At 46.3% G+C, this 19382-nt stretch overlaps 1 protein-coding gene and 1 long non-coding RNA gene across 2 annotated transcripts in view; one reads left to right on the top strand and one right to left on the bottom strand.

Annotated features, from left to right (window-relative positions):
- Positions 1-19382, top strand: part of LOC138657437 (zinc finger protein ZFP2-like) — a 492419-nt gene that overhangs the window by 318203 nt on the left and 154834 nt on the right. The window lies entirely within an intron of this gene.
- The window catches only part of LOC138657488 (uncharacterized), a 42932-nt gene continuing 31955 nt past the window's right edge, over positions 8406-19382 (bottom strand). The window contains exons 2-3 of the long non-coding RNA XR_011317060.1: positions 15346-15442; positions 8406-10138 (exon numbers count right to left, since the gene is read on the bottom strand). This is a non-coding gene — a long non-coding RNA (uncharacterized lncRNA). The remainder of the gene's footprint in view (positions 10139-15345; positions 15443-19382) is intronic.

Raw genomic sequence — 19382 nt, 5'->3', positions numbered from 1 at the left:
TCATGTGTATCCAGACCTCTTTTAATGCACCCCATGATCCTGTTTGCCTTGGCAGCTGCTGCCTGGCACTGGCTGCTCCAGGTAAGTTTATCATTAACTAGGATCCCCAAGTCCTTCTCCCTGTCAGATTTACCCAGTGGTTTCCCGTTCAGTGTGTAATGGTGATATTGATTCCTTCTTCCCATGTGTATAACCTTACATTTATCATTGTTAAACCTCATCTGGCACCTTTCAGCCCAAGTTTCCAACTTATCCAGATCCATCTGTAGCAGAATACTATCTTCTCTTGTATTAACTGCTTTACATAGTTTTGTATCATCTGCAAATATCGATATTTTACTGTGTAAACCTGTGTAAAGTAGTTCCAAGACCGCCAGCAGATTGGGGTCCAATCCGCCCTGGTTGCTACTACTGCCGGCATTCAGTAGTTGGACCTCTGCTGCAGCACCATTTTTGCTTGTGCTGGCCTCTGCGGCCTCTGGGCTCTGTGGCCAGGCATGGTCTGCTTCGAATTGCACCAGTTCAGTGACCATTTGATCCTCGGATTTGCCATTGGAGTTCAGGCTATGGTGCATGCATACTGCAACAAGAGTGTCCTTCTTCTGCTGGGTGTACCAGGCTTCTACTTTTGCAGCCATGGTTGCCAAATAAAAGATAGGATAGAAAAACGAAGAGAAAGGGAGGGGATAATTACCTGTACACACATTTTCTCAGGACTAATAAACACTGAGTTCATTCTCCAAACTATTGCTGCATGGTCCTTGAATGAACCGTGCTAGTTTTAGTGAGAGAAATGATTGCTCAAACCAAATTACTAATGCTCTATGATCCCACCGCTCTGCCACCAATATGTCATGATTCACACCGTGACTGTCACCCCTATGTCACGGATCAGGGTGACCTTAGGCCAACAGATGGCTATCACATGTGTAGGGGGGCTTATCTTAGTTATCCCTCCACTGCTACAATGTGATGAAAAGACACAAAAGGTTATTGACCTTTCAATTTACAGCAGGGGCTTATTTTAGTTATCCCACTGTTCTACAATATACCACGAACTGCAGGGATTTATGTATATCCCGCTTTACAGTTCCACTTGGGAACTTGCAGCTCTCTTGCACCCCCCTTACCCTCAGGTCAGACTAGGTACTGCATCTAGGGTAAATAGTCGCCAGAAAGGCTGCCTGCTATGTACTGGCTATTGGGCTCGCTGCAGCGAGAGCAATATAACTACTCCTACTCAGGCAGGAACAATAATTATCAATGCCACCATCGCTACAACGACTCCCAAAAGCACAAAACCAGTATGCTGCCACCAGCATTGATTAAACGAGTCCGAAGCCAACCCAAATCAGTAGCGTAATTACTTCAGAAGACTTGGGTACGTTTAAGAGCAGGAAGAACGAAACTAGTAGTTTAAATATTTTACTCCATAAAAGATCAGGCAGTGTTTATAAAAGTATTACAAGGATGTTACAATATGAGACAATTTAAAGTATGTGCAAAGCAATTATAAAATAACAGGGATTAAATGAGAAATTAACACTTACATGTGTTCAGATCATTTCAGCCAAAACCAGGCTGGTAGGTGGAGTCCCAAATATCCCAATTTATGAGATTTGCCAGCCTAACTTAATATTATCACATCTTCGCTCGAGAATCTGGCATAGTCATAACACACACCTCATCATCTTGTATTAAAATTACCTTTCTAATAATATCAAATTCGTACTAGTTGTCCCACACGATTCCGGGAAAATCTGCACTTTGCACTCGTGCCTAGCTGCTCGTGCTTACAGTGGTTGACAGATCTGCTGATGGAGATTCGGAACATGGACTTCTTATCTTTCTAGCCAAAATCGGTTGCCCAATATCTTATTGTAATAGAACAAAGAACCTCATGTATTTTGAAGAGGGATTTTACCAGTTCTAACTGATTCTAGATGGGAGGATGGAGAATGAGCAATGTAGGGAGATCGGCTTGCAGCTACAAGCGCAATAAAAATTCCTTTGGTGGTGGGGGCCATGAGGGATTTGGGATCTACACATACACATCTCAGCATACAGAAACACAGAGAGAAGGGGAGTCTGTTGTGAATTCTGTTGTCTAACTCCTTCTTGTGGTCGTGAATGGTACTTCGGCGAGTTCTGTCTATGGGCTCCCTCTGGTGGCTTTGAGTGAAGCTGCTGCTTCTGAGGTTCCTTACACAGGTGACGTGGGTTATCCTTTGGTTGGCTGCTCTATTTAACTCCTCTCAGATCGTTACTCCATGCCAGCTGTCAATGTTTTTGCATTCGTTCAGTTCGCTCCTGGATCTCTCTGGTGACCTGCCTTCTCCTGCAGAAGCTAAGTTCCTTATAGTCTTATTTTGTTCTCTGTTTTCTTGTCCAGCTGGTTTTCATGATTTTGTCTTGCTAGCTGGAAGCTCTGGGATGCAGAGTGGCCCCTCCGCACCGAGAGTCGGTGCGGAGGTCTTTTTTGCACACTCTGCGTGGTCTTTTGTAGGTTTTCCTATCCTCTGTCTATTTAGTAAGTCTGGCCTCCCTTTGCTGAAACCTGTTTCATCTCTGCATTTGTGACTTTCATCTTTACTCACAGTCAATATATGTGGGGGGCTTCCTTTACCTTTGGGGAATTTCTCTGAGGCAAGGTAGGCTTTATTTTCTATCTCTAGGGCTAGATAGTTCTTAGGCTGTGACGAGGCGCCTAGGTTTGGTCAGGAGCGCTCCACGGCTATTTTTAGTGTGTGTGATAGGAATAGGGCTTGCAGTCAGCAGAGCTCCCACATTCCAGAGCTCGTCCTGTATGAGGTTTAATTATCAGGTCATTCCGGGTGCTCCTAACCACCAGGTCATAACAGGAGTCAGAGCCCACAGTATGTGTGTTAATAAGAGAAACTAAAAATCATATTATACATTATCCTCACAACACACATGTACATGGCACACACTTATACACATGTACATGGCAAACACTTATAAACACTTATACACACACATGTACATGGCTCACACTTATACACACACATGTACATGGCACACACTTATACACACACGTACATGGCACAAACTTATATACACAAACGTACATGGCACTGTCACGATATTGAATGAAATGTATAATATAAGTTTTAGTTTCTCTTGCCAGCACATATAGGGTGGGCGTTGACCCCCCTTCACTCTGTGTTTTTGTTTGCTGAGATTTCTATGTGTAGATCCCAAACCATTCATTTCCTCCTACCAGAAGAATTTTTATGGCGCTTGGAGCTGAAAGCCGATCTCTCTACATTACTCACTCTCCCCCCTCCCATCTAGAATCAGCTAGAACTGGTATAGAATTTCTCTAAAGACAGGGAGTCCTTTGTTCCATTATAATAAGATATTGGATTTAAGCTAGGAAAATAATAAGTCCATTTTGCGAATCTCCATCGGCGGATCTGTCAGCCGCTGTAAGCATGAGCCTCTAATCCCAACAGGTACAAAGTATGGATTTCTCCGGAACTGTGTGTCCCAACTAGCCCGAATTTAGTACCAATAGAAAGCCAATGGTAAAAGATGAATGAGGAGTATGCTGTGATTCTGACATGTTCGGGAGCGGAGATACGAGTACTGGTAATTATCCCTTCCCTTTTGTTACGATATTGTATGAAATATAATATGATTTTGTAGCTCGGCCCTTCAGACCCATGCTGCGGGCTAAAACCCCCCTTCTTTGTGTGTTTCTGAGATGTGTATGTGCAGCTTCCAAACCCCTCCTAAAATAATTATTTACGATCGCTTGTGTCGGCTCAAACCTTCCTCCAGCAGAAACTGGTTGGATCTCCTTCTTTAAAGGCAAGAAGTCCTTTGCTCCATTATAGTGAGATATTGGGCCAATGGTTTAGGCTAGGAAAATAATACGTCCAGTTTGTGAATCTCCATCGGCGGATCTATCGGCCACGGTAAACGCGGGCTTCAAGTTCCAACAGGGACAGAGTATGTATTTCTCTGGAACTGTGTGTCACAAATAGAACAAATTTGGTCTCATTAGAACGCCAATGTTAATATAAGATGAATGCTGGGTGTGATATGATTCTGACATGTTCTGTAGCAGAGATACAGGCATTAGACAAACTTGTGTGAAATTTACTAAGACTGAAGAGATAGGAGGGTCTGACGAAACCAGCCCTGTTAGTGATGTCACAAGGCTGTGGTTATTTAAGTGACTCCACTTTACCCAGCCTGGAGAGTCTGCCAGAGTCTGTCTGAGTCTTATCTGAGGAGTCCTGACTGCCAGTCCTGATGCATTGGGACATATGGGAACTCCACCCACTAGCCTGGTTGCCTGCAATGTCCTGAGAACATGTGAGTGTTACCTTTTCTCATTTAATCCCTTTATTTTATAATTACCTTGTACATTTTTCAATTGTGTCATATTGTAACATCTTATATACCTTTTTATAAACACTGCCTTAATCTTTAATGGAGTAAAATATTTTAAATACTAGATTCGTTCTCCTGTTCTAAAACGTACCCTAAGCCTTCTGAAGGGAACTACGCTACTATTTTGGGTTAGCTTCGGACCCGTTTAATCGAAGCTGGTGGCAGCATACCTTTGTGCTGCGCCTTTGGGAGTCGTTGTAGTGACTGCGGCATTGATAATTATTGTTCCTGCCTGAGTGGGAGTAGTTTTATCGCCTCGCTGCAGCGTGCCCAATAGCCAGTACATAGCAGGCAGCCTTTCTGGCGACTAATTACTCTAGGTGCAGTACCTAATCTGACCTGAGGGTAAGGGGGGCGCCAGAGAGCTGCAAGTTCAAGCGGAACTGTAAAGCGGGATATACATAAATCCCTGCAGTTCGTGGTATATTGAAGAGCAGTGGGATAACTAAAATAAGCCCCTGCTGTAAACTAAGAGGTCAATAGCCTTGCGTGTTTTTTCATCACATTGTAGCAGTGGAGGGATAACTAAGATAAGCCCCCCTGCACAAGTAATAGCCATCTGTTGGTCTAAAGTCACCCCGATCCGTGACGTAGGGGTGACAATCACGGTGTGAATCCTGACAAATTGGTGGCAGCGTGGTGGGATCTTAGAGCATTAGTGATTTTGTTTGAGCAATCATTTCTCTCACTAAAAACTTGCAAAGTTCTTGTGAGGATGCTGCACAAATAAGTTTGGAGAACGAACTCAGTGTTTATTAGTCCTGGGACAATTGTGTGTACTAGTAATTATCCCTTCCCTTTCTCTTCGTTTTTCTATCCTATCTTTTATTTGGCAACCATGGCTGCGAAAGGAGAAGCCTGGTACGCCCAGCAGAAGAAGGACACTCTTGCTGGGGTATGCATGTACTATGGCCTGGACTCCCAGGGCAAATCCAAGGCTCAAATGGTCGCTGAACTGGTGCAATTTGAAGCAGACCAAGCCGGGCCAGAGAGCCCAGAGGCCGCAGAAGCCAGCACGAGCAAAGGTGGTGCTGCAGCAGAGGTTCAACCACTGAATGCCGGCCCTACTTGCAACCAGGGGAGCGCAGACCTCCGCCTGCAGCTGGCCCTGCAACAATGCTCTGCAGATGACACAGAGAGACGTCTGCAGCTGGTCCTGCAATTCGAAGAGGCCCAGAGAGCCAAGTGGTAGGCCCAGAGAGAGGCTGAGAGAGCCGAGCGGGAGGCTGAGAGAGCCGAGCGGGAGGCCCAGGCCCAACGATCTGAGCGCCAAGCCCAGCGAGAATATGAACTGGAGATGCTTCAGCAGGGGGGATGCCCTCCACCGCCCGGAGCCGTGAGCCCAACAGCGCTCAGATACTGAAGCCCCGGCCCAATCACTTTCATGTTGTGGAAAAGGATGGGGACTTGGACACTTTCCTGCACGCCTTTGAGAAAGCCTGCAGACAGTACCAGCTGCCTACAGAAGGATGGGCACGATACCTGACCCCAGGGCTGAGAGGCAAAGCTCTGGAGGCATTTGTGGAACTCCCTCAAGATCAAGATGGTGACTATGAGGCCATCAAGCAGGCACTGATAGCCAAGTACCAGCTTACACCCGAGGTGTACCGTAGAAAGTTCCAGAACCTCCAACGTGGCCCACACGACAGTTACAGCGATGTGGCACATGGACTGGAGACCTACTTTGAGCAGTGGACCCAAGGACTGTCAGTGACCACCTTTGCACAGCTGCGAGACCTGATGATCAAAGACCAGTTCTTACATCTTTGCCCAGCTGATGTGCGACAGTTCGTGATGGACAGAGAACCCAAAGATGTGACGAAAGCAGCGCAGATTGCCGATGCCTATGAGGCCAACCATAGATCGGAAGTGTGGAAGCCAGTCATCACCAGCTGGATAGGGGGTAACCAACCAACGCCAGTACCCCTGCCAGCCAACACACCAGATGGTCGTATCAGTCCCCACTGTCCAGACAAGCAGAAGAACCACCCAGCCAAGGCCCCAGGGCCTAATGCAGCAGTTCGTTTGGTGGGTGGTGTGGTTCTGAGGGTGTGTGACAACGTGCAGCACGTCACCGTAGGGGGCCATGTCGCTACAGGCCTCAAGAACACCAGGGCTGAACGAACCCTCATCCGACCCAAACTGGCGGGCCCTGAAGAGATCATTCCGGGGAAAACCCTAACTCACTGGGATTGGGGGCATCAGCTGTCCCTTGCCAATGGCCCGGTTTATATTGATTGGGGTGCCGGGAGCGGGGTGAAGGAAGTGGGGCTGTCTGATAATTTGCCCACTGATGTTTTGTTTTGGGGAGGATGGTTGCATACTACGTTCCTGACACCCCTCGCCAGTCTGCTAATAAGGGTAACATTAACCTTGATGATGATGATGGGAAATCGCATGTGTTACCTGACCATGCTTTATCTTGTAACGATGCATCTGATAACCATTTGTTCTCTAGGTGAAAATGTTGTACCTGTGCCAACTGAACCTGATAATTATTTTTCTGTGACAGTTGATGTGTCCATAGGTACAGGAATGCTCAGCCACGTTGCTCTGTGGAGTGAGACGGCTGAGGAACCCCTAGCAGGGGCCAGTGTTGGTGCTACAGGAAATGGGGAGATGCATGGGAACCGTGAGGAAGGTGACGCCATGAAAGTGACCAGTGCCACCGAGGAAGGTAACTGGCCCATAAGTAGCACCTCCCCTGGAGTGTTGGGGGTGGATGGGGAGGTAGAGCCCATAACAGCGCCGGCTGATGGGTCTGTAGAAATCCCCGGGAAGTCAGCCTACGTAGCTGCTGTCACCCGCAGTCAGAGTGCCCGGAACGCAGATAACTGTCTGCCTTCTGGATCCTCCTCAGTCATCATGGTGACTGAACCAGAGGTGGACCCAGAGCAGGTCCCAGAGGGTTCCCATTGGGAAGGGACCTTGACAACGCTTCTGGCTTCCCCTAGCCAGGAGTTTTAAGCCGCTCTGCGAGCAGATGCGAGCCTAGAGTGTATGAGACAACTCGCCGAAATGCCCACCTCCGAGACTGATAAGGAGAGGGTGTTCTGGGAACGAGGAAGGTTGTACCGGGAGACAGTACCCGGAGAATCACAAAAGGAGTGGTTGAGGGAAAGACAGCTGGTCGTCCCGCAGCAATTCCGGGGTGAGTTGTTACGGATTGCCCATGAGATTCCACTAGCTGGACACTTGGGGATCAGCAAAACAAAGGCCCGGCTGTCTCAACCCTTCTATTGGCCTAAGATGGGGACAGATGTGTCAAACTACTGTCGCTCCTGTACCACCTGTCAAAGAGTGGGAACGGTGGGGCCTCCTCTTAAGGCTCCCCTGATCCCTTTTCCAGTGATAGAGGAGCCTTTCCAGAGGATCGCGGTGGACATTGTCTCCAGCAGCTCTGGAAAGCAATACATCCTTACTGTGGTAGACTACGCTACCCTGTACCCAGAGGCAGTAGCTCTGTCGCCAACTAGGGCAGATAAGGTGGCAGATGCCCTGTTGGCTATGTTTTCACGTGTAGGATTTCCCAGGGAGATGCTTACCGATCAAGGGACCCAATTCATGTCTCGCCTAATGGAGGCTTTCTGTAAGAGAATGGAGGTGAAGCACCCGGTATCGAGTGTGTATCACCCACAGACCAATGGCTTGTGTGAACGCCTCAATGGTACCCTCAAACAGATGCTATGCATGCTGGTTGAGCCCCAAGGGCGTGACTGGGAGCGGTACCTCCCATACCTGCCATTCGCTTACCGAGAGGTTCCGCAGGCCTCTACGGGGTTCACCCCTTTCAAGCTCCTGTATGGCAGGCGAGTTCAGGGCCCCTTGGGTTGGTAAGGGAATCCTGGGAAGAGGATCCAAACCCTTCTGAAGTGTCCATAGTGGAGTATATATATTATGGAAGACACGTGGCACAGCTGTGAGGTGCACAAAGAAGGTTCCCAAACCAGTAGCAATAAGAAATAGACTTTGGCACTCAACTTCAATATGTCGTAATTTTTATTAGCAGCCACTCGTACAGACGTTTCGGTCAGTATTATTGACCTTCCTCAGTGTACTGCATTGACATCAAAAAAACAGAACAGAAGAATATATTATCTATGTACATAAGATACAAATAAAAAATACAAAAAAACCATTCTCAGTTCTACAATGGAACATAGAGACCAATACACTATTATATACCGTGCATATATAGTGATGGATGGGAGAATAGGGAATGGGGAAAAGGAAAATAGAATAATGGAGAGAGAAAAGGATCATACCTTATAATCAGAGTTAACAAGGATGTGGCTCAAAACTTGTAGTAAAGGTCCTAATATAAATGTATAAGGGAGGTCCTAAAATAGATCCTAAATAGAAAGAAGGGAATATATAATGACTGGGTAATTAGAGGTGTGCTTAGACTACATTAATGAAACTAACCCATATGTCGGTCCCAATAAGGGTAATGTGTGGAAAAAATCCAATGTTGGTTTTTCGTTATGGTAAGTAAAGCTAAATGAGAAAATAAAAAGATAAAATAAATAGTGGTGCATAATGTGCAAGATAAGGGTACAAAAGTGGTGACGACTGATTGGGTAAATCTACATACCCTATGAGAGTGGAGATATTATATGGGCCGAACAGGTGGGTCACAAAAGACCTCTTACCTAAATAAAAAATAATAAAATAAATATATAATAAAGGGAAACCCCATAAAGTGTAATGCCAGTTACTGTTATAATGTCTTACCTAAGATAGATAGTAACTGAATGTAGAACAAGCGAATGTATCATATGGATCTAATAGGTGGACCAAGGAATATCTTTTACCTAAATAAAAATTACCCAAATAAACGGAGAGAATAAAAAACGGGAATCTCAACCGGGAAATAACTAGCTCCATTAGGATGTCTTACCCAGGATTGGAAGTCGTTACATATGGACCAAAGTAAATGGAACAGGAATATGTCCCTGTCCTAAACAAAGGAACAGAAGCGGCTATAAGTCTGGAGTATAACCAGTAAATGACTAGTCCCGCCTATAAAATATCTGACAGAAGAGAGATCTTACCTAGAACGGATGATTAAGAGAAACGCGGTGTCCACCGCTAGTTTGGAGGTACTGCATCCAGGTTTGGAGCGCTCTTTTATGGGCTGGGGGCGGGGCTACAAACCGGCCGCATACCGGAAGTACGTCACCGGAAGTGACGTACCATCTGTACGGGTCGAATACCTGTCCTCCTAGATAAGGTGGCGATGCGTGCCATGTAACAAATGGTCCGCTGGTGTAAAGGGAGAGATGGCACACTAATGGAAGGAAGGGGGCGTGACGCATACCGGCCGTATACCGGAAGTGCGTCATTAAGACTATATGACCCTCCCCTTGTGTGTGCGTGTCACTGGGGCATAAAACAATATGGTGGTGCGTTCCACCAATGTAAACAATCTACCAAGGGTGGAAAGAATGAATATATCATACAGCTGGAGCTATAATGTTTGTAGATAAATGTTAGATACTCTACCGGTGTGAAGAGGGGTAGAAAAAGGAACGAAGAGGGGGAAAAAAAAAAAAAATAAAGAATAAAAATAAAAAAATTAAAAAATGAAATAAATAAGGATAAGGAAACAATGATAATGATAATAATAGGAGACAAAAGGACCGGGATGGGGGTCCAGGGGAAGGAGGATCAGGATGTGAACAATTCCGTGCCGTCACATTCAATATTGTTGACTCTGTAAGATAAAGCAACGTATCAGTATAAAATTCAAACAAAGTAGACTAGAGCCTAGAATACAATAAATATAGAGAAAAATGTGTAAAGTACTGAACAGTAGTTATTATAATCTCAGGAAATCATATGAATGAGAGGAGATCATACTCCCTATTTAGACCCCTCTTCACACCGGTAGAGTATCTAACATTTATCTACAAACATTATAGCTCCAGCTGTATGATATATTCATTCTTTCCACCCTTGGTAGATTGTTTACATTGGTGGAACGCACCACCATATTGTTTTATGCCCCAGTGACACGCACACACAAGGGGAGGGTCATATAGTCTTAATGACGCACTTCCGGTATACGGCCAGTATGCGTCACGCCCCCTTCCTTCCATTAGTGTGCCATCTCTCCCTTTACACCTGCGGACCATTTGTTACATGGCACGCATCGCCACCTTATCTAGGAGGACAGGTATTCGACCCGTACAGATGGTACGTCACTTCCGGTGACGTACTTCCGGTATGCGGCCGGTTTGTAGCCCCGCCCCCAGCCCATAAAAGAGCGCTCCAAACCTGGATGCAGTACCTCCAAACTAGCGGTGGACACCGCGTTTCTCTTAATCATCCGTTCTAGGTAAGATCTCTCTTCTGTCAGATATTTTATAGGCGGGACTAGTCATTTACTGGTTATACTCCAGACTTATAGCCGCTTCTGTTCCTTTGTTTAGGACAGGGACATATTCCTGTTCCATTTACTTTGGTCCATATGTAACGACTTCCAATCCTGGGTAAGACATCCTAATGGAGCTAGTTATTTCCCGGTTGAGATTCCCGTTTTTTATTCTCTCCGTTTATTTGGGTAATTTTTATTTAGGTAAAAGATATTCCTTGGTCCACCTATTAGATCCATATGATACATTCGCTTGTTCTACATTCAGTTACTATCTATCTTAGGTAAGACATTATAACAGTAACTGGCATTACACTTTATGGGGTTTCCCTTTATTATATATTTATTTTATTATTTTTTATTTAGGTAAGAGGTCTTTTGTGACCCACCTGTTCGGCCCATATAATATCTCCACTCTCATAGGGTATGTAGATTTACCCAATCAGTCGTCACCACTTTTGTACCCTTATCTTGCACATTATGCACCACTATTTATTTTATCTTTTTATTTTCTCATTTAGCTTTACTTACCATAACGAAAAACCAACATTGGATTTTTTCCACACATTACCCTTATTGGGACCGACATATGGGTTAGTTTCATTAATGTAGTCTAAGCACACCTCTAATTACCCAGTCATTATATATTCCCTTCTTTCTATTTAGGATCTATTTTAGGACCTCCCTTATACATTTATATTAGGACCTTTACTACAAGTTTTGAGCCACATCCTTGTTAACTCTGATTATAAGGTATGATCCTTTTCTCTCTCCATTATTCTATTTTCCTTTTCCCCATTCCCTATTCTCCCATCCATCACTATATATGCACGGTATATAATAGTGTATTGGTCTCTATGTTCCATTGTAGAACTGAGAATGGTTTTTTTGTATTTTTTATTTGTATCTTATGTACATAGATAATATATTCTTCTGTTCTGTTTTTTTGATGTCAATGCAGTACACTGAGGAAGGTCAATAATACTGACCGAAACGTCTGTACGAGTGGCTGCTAATAAAAATTACGACATATTGAAGTTGAGTGCCAAAGTCTATTTCTTATTGCTCCATAGTGGAGTATGTCATGTCCTTCTGTGACCAGATGCAGACCTTGAAGCAGTTGGTGCATGACAACATGACGCAGGCTCAGGCTGATCATCCACCAACAGCAAAACCCGGTCACCTACGTGGTCACACTTGACCACGCTCGGGGTAGGCGAAAGGCCTTTCATGTCAACATGATGAAGGCTCATCACGAACGTGAACCTTTCGTCCTACCGGTCTGCAGCTTGCCCAAAGATGGGGAGGAAGGCACCCTCCTAGACATGCTGGCCCAAGCCAAGGCCGGTGGGTGCATTGAGGATGAGGAGGTAAGAGCCTCACTAACCAAACCCCAGCTGTTTCAGTTGCAGACCAAACTGGAACCCTTCCGGCCCGTCTTCTCCAATCGACCTGGAAGGACTGAGCAGTCCATGAGGTGGACACTGGGAATCATGCCCCACTACGGCGAACACCCTATCAAATCTCCGACCAGGTGCAGCAGGTTATGCGCCAGGAGATTGATGAGATGTTACAGCTGGGGGTGATTAGACGGTCAAAGAGTGCGTGGGCCTCTCCTGTAGTTCTTGTGCCCAAGAAGGATCGGACCACCCGGTTCTGCGTGGACTACAGGGGGCTCAGCGCCATTACAGCCTCTGATGCGCACCCAATGCCACGCATCGAGGAGCTGCTTGAGAGGTTAGCTGGTGCAAACTACCTGACCATAATGGATCTGAGTAGAGGATACTGGCAGATTCCCCTGAGCCCCAAGGCGCAGGAGAAGCCCGCCTTTATCACGCCCTTCGGACTGTACGAGTCCACAGTCATGCCCTTCGGCATGAAGAATGCCCCTGCCACTTTCCAGCGGATGGTCAATCTCCTGCTTCTGGGACTGGAGAAGTATGCAGTGGCATACATGGATGACATTGCCATTTTCAGTTCCTCCTGGGAGGAACACCTGCAGCATCTCGAGGAGGTGCTCAGGCGAGTTCACCGAGCCGGACTATCAAGCCCAGAAAGTGCCAGATGGGCATGAGTGAGGTCCACTACCTAGGGCACCGGGTAGGTGGGGGAATCCTAAAGCCAGAGCCTGAGAAAGTGGAAGCAATAGTGAACTGGCCCACCCCAAGGACCAACAAACAGGTGATGTCCTTCCTGGGCACTGCAGGGTACTATAGGTGCTTCGTACATCACTATAGTAGCCTGGCAAAACCCTTGATGGACCTCACCAGGAAGAAGCTACCCCACATCGTCAACTGGAACGATGGCTGTGAGGGGGTCTTCCAGGCGTTGAAAACAGCACTGTGCAATGCCCCTGTGTTGAAAGCATTCGATCTTTCTTGGTGCAGACCGACACCAGCCAGTTTGGCCTCGGTGCTGTGCTCAGCCAGGTTGACTCGGAGGACCAAGAGTACCCCGTGTTATACCTGAGCCGGAAACTTCTGCTGAGGGAAGTGGCCTACTCCACCATCAAGAAGGAGTGCCTGGCCAGTCTGGGCCCTGCAGCGCTTGCAGCCCTACTTGTATGGGCGCACCTTCAATGTGGTGACCGGCCACAACCCTCTGCGCTGGCTAAATGCCATGTGTGGAACCAACGGCAGGTTGCTATGCTGGAGCCTTGCCTGTTGTGAATTCTGTGGCTGAACTCACTCCTGTGGTCAAAAGTGGTATTGCAGCCTCTGGGCTTCCTCCCTCAGGTGTTTTGGTGAGCTCGTTGGCTGCCTTGCTATTTAACTCCACCTGAGTCTGTCTTCTTTGCTCCTTGTCAATGTTCCAGTGTTGGATCTGAGCTACTGCATCTTTCCTGTGGCCTGCTGCTCTGCTAGATAAGTGTTACTTTGTTTTTGTTTCCGTTTTTTCTGTCCAGCTTTGCTATTCTCTTTTGCTGGAAGCTCTGAGACGCAAAGGGTGCACTGCCGTGCCGTTAGTTCGGCACGGTGGGTCTTTTTGCCTCCCTTTGCGTGGTTTTGCTTTAGGGTTTTTTGTAGACTGCATAGTTCTCTTTGCTATCCTCGCTCTGTCTAGAATATCGGGCCTCACTTTGCTGAATCTATTTCATTCCTACGTTTTGTCTTTTCATCTTGCTAACAGTCATTATATGTGGGGGGCTGCCTATTCCTTTGGGGTATTTCTCTGAGGCAAGTCAGGCTTGTATTTCTATCTTCAGGCTAGTCAGCTCCTCAGGCAGTGCCGAGTTGCATAGGTAGTGTTAGGCGCAATCCACTGCTGCTTTTAGTTGTGTGAGGATAGGTTCAGGTATTGCAGTCTGCAGAGATTCCACGTCTCAGAGCTTGTTCTATTGTTTTTGGGTTATTGCCATATCACTGTATGTGCGCTGATTACTACACACTGTGTTGCCTGATAGCACAGCATAACACTTGCCCTTCAACAGTTTCACTTCACCATTGAACACAAAACGGGCAGGGAGCATGGCAATGCAGATGGACTGTCCCGCCAGGGTGAACCTACTGAGGTGCGCATGGAGGCATACCAAGGGGTTCTACCACCGTAGCGCAGACCAAAAGGGGGAGGTGTCACGATATTGTATGAAATATAATATGAGGTTGTAGCGTTGTCCTTCAGCTCATGCTGGGGGCAAACCCCCCCTTCTCTCTGTGGCTCTCTTTGTCCCTTGGTGTTGGAATGTATGGGGGAAGAGAGTTTTATTGCCGAAAAGTATTTACGACTAGGCTCAAATCTTCCTCTAGCAGAGAACTGTTTAGAAGTGTCTAGAAGTTTCCAGAAATCCATGGAAGTCCTTTGTTCCATTATTGTAAGATATTGGGCAAACCATTTAAGTTAAGAACAGGAAAATATATATTCTTAATCTCCCTCGGTGGATCTATCCACCACTCTAAACACGAGCTTCTAACTCCATCAGGTAAAAAAGTAGGGATTTCTCTGTAATGACGCATCACACATATGACATATTTGGTCTCCTTAGAATGCCAACGTTAATACGAGATGAACGCTGGGTTGGTTATGACTGTGACATGTTCTGGAGCAGAGATACAAGAATTAGAAAAACTTGTGTTAGATTTACCTAAACTGAAGAGGAGGGCGATCTTAACTCAACTCTTTTTGGTGATGTCACAGGCTGTGGGTTATAAGGGTCTGCAGGCTTTGAACAGAGCAAGTTTTTTACCTGGTCTGTCTGCTGCTGGAAGAACATGTGAGTCTGATCTGAAGAGCTGTACCTCATGCATTGGGACTTTTGGGAGCTCCGCCCACCAGCATGGTTTTTGCCTGAACTGATATGAACTGAGAACATGTGAGTTGTACCTTTTCTTATTTAATCCCTGTTTATTTTATAATTATCTTGTACATATTTCAATTGTCTCATATTGCAACATCTTTTTATAACACTGCCTTAATTTCGGAGTAAAATATATAAATTACTAGTTTTCGTTCTTCCTGCTCTAAAACGTACCCTAAGTCTTCTGAAGGGAATTACGCTACTGTTTTGGGTTAGCTTTGGACCCGTTTAATCGAAGCTGGTGGCAGCTTACCGTGTGCAGGCTTTTGGGTGTTGTTGTAGCGACTGCGGCGTTGATAATTATTGTTCCTGCCTGAGCGGGAGTAGTTGATCGCGTCACTGCAGCGTGCCTGTCAAGGTAAAAATATATGTCTTTATACTCTTTTGTACTTTTATATATTCTTATGCTGTGAAACAATAAGTTTTTCCCCTTCGCTTGCTAATGCATATGTAATTGTATTTAAGATGGCTGCCAGTATTCACCTTTGCCCCACTTTCACTCGGCTGAAGGAACAAGTTACACATTCCAGAAGGACAAGTATCATTTCTCTGGAAATGATACTTAAAGCGATGTGGACAAGATGTGGACAAAGGAAGATTCATCAGATGACGTCAGAGCCAACCAGAGGGACTGAATACTAGATACATTGCTTAACCCCCGCCTATCCCCGCCCTCTGCACACCTTCCCCCAATAGATCATGTAATGTTGTGTATCAGGAAATAAAGTTCAGTTGTTGCTGTGACGTTACACACGAGCATGCAATGAGTTTGAACCAGCATTGTGTCTGACTCATTCTTATCCGGTACCAACATGCTTTTAATCTGATTTGGAATGACTGGTGGATGAAGGGTATTGTCGTGACGACCCCGACAATTTGGCGCAACCAACGTGGGGCGTGGCCCGCGATCCGAGACCCCCTGGACCCATGCCTGGACGTCCGTGGACGACACCCGTAGTGGCTGACCTCGAGGACTGATCACCCTCCAAACACGGTAAGTGGAGATCGCATACTATGTATGTGTCACACTTGCTAGTGTTTCAGCCATTATTGGTTAGTCTGTGGTCTCCTTGGGTCTGGGGAGTGACCGGTCGAGTGGTGAGACCGAGCGCGATCCCGTGCCACACTTCGAACCAGCAACTGAGAGACATCGCACTCTGCGCGTCCTCGTGTACACCACACCTCCTCCACCGGTCATTGTACTCCATTCAACCACCCTACCCGTGACTGTTGCCTAGTAGTGATAGAGTGAAAGATTGAGGAAGTTTGTGGATTGGGGGCGGCTTTGAGAAAGGGATAGGAGACGAAGCCTCTGTGATATTGTCCAGATAGGTAATTAAGACGTCCCGAGAGGGGACCACCTGTTTTTCTGTGGAGGGCTCTCACTAGGAGACCGCCTCCCAACGTTTAGAATATCGTGACAGGGTAGACTGTTAATCACTGGTGTTCATGGGGTTAGGGACAACACGTCGAACGCGAGGCTCTGTGTTTTTTCGATGGGAAACCAGTGTTGTTATCGCTGTCAGCGGCCTACTGCAGAAGGGCGTAGTATTCTGTGAGTCATGTTGCGTCTCTTATGGCAGAAGAAGCCCGTACCCCACGAGTTAGGTGAGGATGCTGTGGAAGTCAAGACAATAGTAGAGTCACGGGAGGGCAAGAAGGCAGTCAAGAATGTTGAAAGAGAAAGGATTGTTAGAACAAGTGCAAGCTCATCTGCGAGTTGCGCGAGGTTTAAAGAACGAGGAATGGAAAAAGGTTGATGGAGAGGAAAGATGAAAGGATGCAGAGCCCGTGTTTGGTTATAAAATATCTCAATCATTGGTTTTTCTAAGGTGTTTTGGTATATGAATTGTGTGAAGGTTTTGTAGAAATTAATTGAGTCTGAGAATTGCTGTATTCCGTTACTGTGGTTTTCCGAGACACCCGATGGGAGGGGTCAAACAGCTGCGTTGTTGTTTTTCTTCTTTTGTGTTGAGGAATGCTGTAAATTCTTATCTCTGTGTTTATAGCCGATGGGAGGGGTGAACCCCTGCGCGAATGGTTTGTGATTTTTCCTCTTTGTGCTGTGGGCCAGAGAAAGGGGGGCCAGCTGCACTGAAGAATATGGAGTTGTGTATATTCTGTCCTTGGTTCAGTACGCGCTGAGTCCAGAAGAACTTAACCTATTCTGTATCAGCAGCTGCAGCGATCTTTATTCGCTCTCTACTCCCCCTCCCCCGCCGCAGCTTCAAGGACACAGCTCGCAGCTCGCTTCCTTATCAGTGGCCCAAGAAACAGATTTCAGCTCCAGCCCCCCTCCCTTACACAAATCCAGTGTCATATTCCAATATTCATTTTAACCCTGTGTCTGGAAATCTCTCTCGCCATCTTAATTCTCAGACCAAGACAAGACAGATGGATTTGTAAACATTGCGGTCAGACAAACCCAGACTGGAGCAATACTTGTATAATCTGTGTTGCAACCCAACCTAAGTGAATTACACTGATTCCTGTCCAGATAAGATCACATGTAGTGATATAAGAAGCTGACACAGGATTGTGGTTAGTGGAGACATTAACTTTTGGGAGTAGGCTGACAGTAATCCTTTTGGGAAGGAGCTGTAGACCAGCATGTCATGTCACCCCCAACCGGTCATCTAGTCACCCCCACCACCAGAGAACCAACCACATCAGGTAGTGTAAGACAGATACAGGAGTATTATCCCTGGAAGCCCTCTGACTAGCTAGCTACGCTAAAATAATTGGCTGACCCTGAGAACAAACCTTTCCCATTATACAGACAAAGACAATATGATGGATGTATAAGTGCACCTGAGCAGACCTAGAGAGTTGGTGAGCCAAGATGATGGTCAGATGGTCCTTATGCTATATAACCCCTATGCAGATGAATATAATGAGATGTGTGTCTTACATGTCCTTTCCCAATCAGTTTGAAAAAAAAAAAATATATAGGGGGGATAGTGTCTCTAACCCTGGCAGTCAGTTAGAATATCCTTATGTCACGCTGCTTCAGTATGTGGGTAATTTTTTTGTTTTTTTGTTGTGTGCGCAGACAGAGCAGGAAGCCATTGTTGCCACTGTTAGTTTTCGCAAGTATCTGTCAGATCTGAACTGTCGGGTTTCGGCCTCGAAACTTCGGTTCTGCCTTGGTCAAGTGATATTTTTGGGTCACTGTCTCCTTCAGGGTGCCAGACACCTCACAGAAGAAAGAAAAATAGCCGTCAGCTACAAAGGATGTGACTGAGCTCCAGCGTTTCCTTGGACAATGTACTTAATGTTGTTAGTGAATACCGGACACATCCCGCATAATGCTACCTCTCTACAAAGCCCTGAAAGACTGTTCAAGATATGCTGATGATTTTGGCAGATTTCATACCGGATGCGCTGTTACTACGGAGGACACTGTGGTGCACGCAGCTGCACTCCCTCCCTCCCTGTCAGGACAAAAAGCAGAGTTTCGAGCTCTGTCTACTGCATGTGTTCTGGCCAAAGACAGGCGGGCTGATATATACACGGACTCACAGTATGCATTTGGTATTGTTCATGATTTCGGAGCCTATGAGCGAATCGAGGATTTGTTACTACCGCCGGGACTCAGTGAAAAATGTTGAAGCTGTTAAAACCCTCATGGACTCAATCGAATTACCTACCCAGGTGGCCATTATCAAAGTTAAGGAGCATGGTACTATGGAACAGTCCACAGACTGTTGGTAATGCCTTTGCGGATATGCAAGCAAAATCCGCTGCTCTTCTACCCGTTGAACAGACCATACCAGCTATGGTGACCACACGCTCTCTGCGTAAACAGTTACAAGAAACACTGACTCTACAGGAACCTGATGATCTATGACAGACTGAGGTTTTCTGCCGGACCCCGCGAGACCGCTTAATGACGATGCAGAGAATGTCTCCAAAGGAAGAAGTGAAGCAGCGGAAGCTGATGGAGCACGTATGGACATGGTCGCTGGAAAAAGGACCAACTTGTGTGTCTCCCTAAGCGGATGTACCCTGCTATTGTCACGTGGGCGCATGGGCCCACACATCGATGTATCTGTCAGATCTGCAATCCCGGTCAACTTCAACGTGTACCCCCGAAGTATCTTGCTAAGCCCGACTATCCTTTCCAAAGGCTCCAGGTGGACCTCATCACGTTGCCGAAGTCTGGAAGGTATGAATATTGTCTGGTGGTTGTCGACATGTTCTCCAGTTGGCCAGAAGCATTCCCCGTTACCAACGTGACTGCAAAGACCACAGCAAAGAAACTGGTGATGGAAGTTATATGCAGATATG

The sequence above is a fragment of the Ranitomeya imitator genome, chromosome 1, assembly GCF_032444005.1.
Source record: "Ranitomeya imitator isolate aRanImi1 chromosome 1, aRanImi1.pri, whole genome shotgun sequence".
NCBI lineage: Eukaryota > Metazoa > Chordata > Amphibia > Anura > Dendrobatidae > Ranitomeya > Ranitomeya imitator.
Note: the sequence above shows the minus strand (reverse complement) of the source record. Positions and strands in the feature narration are given on the sequence as shown.